The sequence below is a fragment of the Mytilus californianus genome, unplaced genomic scaffold (genome assembly GCF_021869535.1).
Source record: "Mytilus californianus isolate M0D057914Y unplaced genomic scaffold, xbMytCali1.0.p SCAF_6, whole genome shotgun sequence".
NCBI lineage: Eukaryota > Metazoa > Mollusca > Bivalvia > Mytilida > Mytilidae > Mytilus > Mytilus californianus.
In genome coordinates, this window is record NW_026262712.1 from 12,355,666 (window position 1) to 12,360,871 (window position 5,206).

Here is a 5,206-nt window from a genome sequence, read left to right on the forward strand (position 1 = left end):
GAAATACATATATAAATGTATATATTATTGTAATAAGAATGGATTATAATTGGTCCACCACTTGTTCCATATATTGTACACATTGATGAACAAAGACTGTACTGGATTAATTTCAATGGAGACAGGAAATCAGCTAAAAACGATGGCTCTGATGTTAAAACAATACTTTCAATAACACCTAATACAAACTACTATGCTATCGGTGTCGACGGTAGTTACATATATTATGCCCATAGCAATCAGTTGTTAATGGTGAATAAAGCACAAGGATCCACGCCGACTGTTCTGTACAACGACGTCAACTACTATATTTACAGTATATTTTTGTTTGATTCATCAGGTATGTTAATAGCTATCTATAATCACTTGTAATGTTAACCTACGTCACAAATTTAAACGAGATAACATTTTATTACAATATCTTATAGATTTATAATACACACAAGCAAAGACCTGTTAGACTGGTAGTTATTGTTAAACTATCTCACGAGCTACTAAACATTTACATGTGTATACCACCGTTGTAATTGAAAGTCCTGCAACAGACGCGGAAAGCTGGTCGTTTGGGTGTAAAAATAAAATCAGTGTTAATTTTAATGTACACATTCTGTTGAAATTGTAATAATTAGTGCAAACGAATCATTCATTGTTTTTATGATTTCTTTATTACATTCTGAACCAAATGTCAATGAAAGCAGTGCAACAACAAACATGAAGTTATTTGGATAAATCCGTTTACACTCAGTAAAGAAAATAAACAAATAACCCGGATTTATAATTTGTATGAAAATTAATCATGTAAATATGTTCTTAATTATATTGTGTGTTCATATGTTTAACGATTGCTTATTGTCCTACATGTGTTTATTTTGTTTATTTACAATTGCTAGTTGCTTCCTAATGTATTAATTTTTACTACGTACAAACATATATTGTAATTTTGATTAATCAAATAACATGTGTAGTTTCTGCATAATGTTGGCTTCCATGCGTTGCATGCAAATTGCTTCTATTAATATGTAACTTTATTTTAATTTTTATTAATGTTATTGTCTTCACCGATAAATGTATTAATACTGATTTGTTTTTGCTCTTGAATGAACTGAATTCAATCTCGTTAAGCTATTTAAATTTGTTATTGTAATAGTACCAACTTCAACAACATTATAATAATTGTTTATGAGTGAAATTTATATTAATACAATTTAACGACACAAACAAGAGCATGAAGAGGTAAGTAATTAAATTAAGTTTTCAATATTAATTAAATAACTAAACTACTTTGTCTTATTGATATCTATATACAAAATGTGGAAATCATTGTCAACTGCGACAACTCTTCATTGTTTTTTAAAATTGTTGTTGAATGGAATTACGCTTTTAATCATGTTAATTTAGATTACGAAATATACCACTTTGTCCTCTAAATATAAACATTCAAAATTGTGGTATCATTCTCAACTGAGACAATATTTTTTTATTGGATAGCACTATCATGATTCTGTTTGTAAAATCAATCTAATTCACAACATCCAAAAAAAAGCTAGTTGTTCGAATAATTTGTTACTATTTTTTCAACTTACCCAAATGCAAATTTTTCTGTAGTCGTAAAACACCCTAAAACCTTAAATAAGAAACACACTATGCTAGTTTTATCAACACTATTTTTTTTCATTTTTCATCTGAATCTATCTCATCTGAGTTTGATGCAACACCTTCAGTATCAGATTGACTTCAGGGTGAGATGTACAAATCATATAATCAGCATTTAATCCTGGATATGGATTGTAATGGAAGCAACTAAAATGGGTACATTTGATTATGAAATGGTCTTTTAAGTAATGCTGAGTTTTTGTAATCTTAATCAACATGTTAACATTTTTTAATCAAATTCTATTATACAAGAATTGTTTTTATATTCTTAATTCTGCTTTGGTTCATTCGATGAAGGATCATGGATTTTGTATTACATTCTTAAACGGCTTGTCCAAAGTTGTATCTTTTTGGTTTTATGAACTAATTTTAGCTTTAACACAGACTTCAACATACCCACAATCAAAGTAAGTGGTTGTGTCCTGAATTACACATGAACGTATCGCTAATTAGCAGTTATCATTAATCTAAATGAATATTATGCCTTTGCCTTATTATGTAAGGATAAAAAATACGTTTACAAAGGCTGTAACTTATATGTATTTAGTGATCAAATAAGGAGCATCCGAACACAAGATTTTGCAATAGACATGACATATATTAGACATACATGTGTACTAATTAATATAGATACTTACTTCATCTATTTTACAGGTTAAAGTAGGGTACTGCAATGTAAACAAAACTGAAATTGTAGATCGAAAGGTATGCTTTACGTGTTGATTTGATTATTTTTACAAATATGTCATTGACAGTTATATATCCGGAGGTTGTTTTATAAAATAAACTATGATGTTTGCAAGTACAAGTACTCTTTGCCTGGGATATTTTAAGTGCATACATATACATTTGTGAAATAGGGTAATTATTCCGATAGTTTATTATTCTTTATTATATTTATAAATTCGACAAATGCACCTCTCTACATTTCATTTGAAACTAAAATAATATCAACTTTATGTATTTTAAACAATTTATGCTAGAAATGCTCAGGTCAGTGCATTAACTATTTTGAATATAAAGCTATGCATTTCATTTAAATATATCTTGCTTGTAATGCTTGTCCTTAATTTTTTTAGGACGATATGTACAGATGACAACGTCAATCTATGGAAACGTCAGATTTTTTCAACTTTTACATGGTAAGTTAATATCACTATATGTATTGTAATCAACGTCATTAGCCCAGTTTCACTAATACGTTACTATTAAAAACATACAATGATCAATTCTTGTATTAAGTAGACAGTATCTCTAAATCAATAATTGTATTTGAGTAGAAGAACAAAACAATATAGACAAGAAGTAGACGTAATCGAGGTATCTGTATTTTTTTTAATTATTTTTTGTATTTTCGTTTGCTTGAATCTTGTTTTCCCCAAACATGCGTTAAATTATACAAACTACCAGAAATACGACCAATTATTAATTTGTGAAATGCATATATAAATCATTGAAATTGATATAGAAAAAAAAGATTCAAGTAAAAAAAAATACCTTCACCTGTACAGAGAGTTTCAATCCAAATATATTTGGTGTAATTAAACAGATATATCATATTATTGAAGGGTATTTGCAAAAAATACCAGTCTTGGGACCGAATTTCCTTCGCCTGGCGGCTCGGGAATTTTTACAGTCCCTTGACTGTTATTTTTCGCAAATACCCCTCCATAACATGAAATATCTATTCAATATCCCTCTCTTGCGAAATGGAACATGATGGAAACATGCTTGCTGCCACTGTTATTTAGTCTAACTGAAATGCGTTTAGATATGCCTACGCACGTGTAATCCTATACAATGCTATGCGATTAATAAAATCCTAATTACGCACATATTATGTATACTTGACCTTAAGATTGTTTTATAATTATCGATAAAATCGTGACAATATTTGATGTTTTATTTATTTCACGTCTTACAAAATATACGTTAGTACTTTCAACAATGTTCAAACAATATGTTTACAATCAAAATGTACTGGTAGTGCTTAGCTATACAATGACCATGAATTTGCATATCATATCTGTTTTTCTTTCTATTTTAGGTCAAAATGCATTGTTGAAACGCTGTAAAAAGTGGTTTATATATCCATTAAACTAAACGTCTGTAAACAAGGTTCTAAAAGTCATGAACATTGCGTCTAGAGACAACAGACAACATATGTGAACAACCATAATATTTCAAAGCTTATTTACAAGATTTTAACATCTGAAACTGGTGTCTTAATGTATTTTCAAATGTTACGAGTATCTATTGTAGACAGTATTCTCAGCGAGGATTTACCAGCATGTTAGCACTTGCATGCCAAATATTAGAAAAATAAACCAATAACTGACTGACACGTCGTCCAGAAAAATAGTGTGAGTTGGATGCTGTCCAGCACATGCCAAATCTAAAAGAAATATATGTCCTTAAGATTAATTTAAACAAATTCAGAAAATAATTTTATTCATCAAGTTCTGCTCTGTATTGTAAAATTTTAAACAAGTGTATGTATAGTCGGTCATGTAATGTACAACTTTCATATAATTTAGATCTCACTATATTGTGTAGAAAGTTACAGTTTTGCTCTGTTTTTTAATGATTTTTTCCATATATATTTAAATCAAACCTGTTTAAGAAGTTATATAAGAATGTATCTTAAATGTCGTTACTTCGAAAAAAATAAATAGTTCACATGTATCCAGCTTGATCTTATTAGGTCGTTCCACTTTTCGGTGGAAAGACCTATTGTATTTGTTCTGATTATTATTATTTTTTTTTTTCTTCTTCCGCCACTTTTATTTCTTGCGTATACATTTTGTTTCGTAAGATGTCGCTTAGATGTTTGGTATATGATATCGAACAGTTTATGCGCCTTTGAAATTCACCCTGCGTAACCAAATACTTTTCTTTGTAGGAGTTATCTCCCCGAACACTGTTTTCCTTGTGACTGCATCTCCTCCGTAACGGTATAAGAAAGCGACAAATTTATTTTATAAAATTGCTCGTTATATCCTTCGCATGATTTGTCCAATTTTGACCGAAGCGATACGAACACTCCATATGAGAGTTATTTCCCTTTATGCATTTGATATAAGTGATATGCATTTCTATCTTGTAAACCATAAATGATAGAGCTTTAGGATTTTTTGATTTGAGGTCCTTTGTCAAAAAAAAAAAAAAAAAAATAAGGTCGAGGTCAGAGGTCAAGGTCATATTTTAAATTTCGATTTTGGCTTATTTTCAATTCTTTTCAAAAACCGTATAAGATATCGACAACATATTTTTACTAAATTGTAAGTTGCGACATGTCGTAACACATAAATTTTGGTTGAAATGGGTACACTAACATTAAATTGGAGTTTTCTCCCCTCTTATATTAAAAATTAGGCATATAGTGATATAACTCATTAACCATATATAATTAAGACCTATGGTCTTTTGATTTGAAGCCCTTGGTTTATGACCTTGAAATTGAGCTCAAGGTCATAGTTAAATTTGACGTTTTAGATATTGACCTTTGCTTTTACCTCATATGTATACATGATAAAGCCATGGGACTTTTTGC

General features: G+C 29.5%; 1 long non-coding RNA gene across 1 annotated transcript; it reads left to right on the plus strand.

Moving 5' to 3' along the window:
* The first annotated feature begins 1,105 nt into the window (after nt 1-1,105).
* On the plus strand, nt 1,106-4,219 carry LOC127704923 (uncharacterized). The gene is made up of 4 exons (XR_007983580.1): nt 1,106-1,809; nt 2,308-2,358; nt 2,733-2,795; nt 3,701-4,219. It is a non-coding gene; the product is annotated as an uncharacterized LOC127704923 (long non-coding RNA).
* Nucleotides 4,220-5,206: the final 987 nt, after the last annotated feature.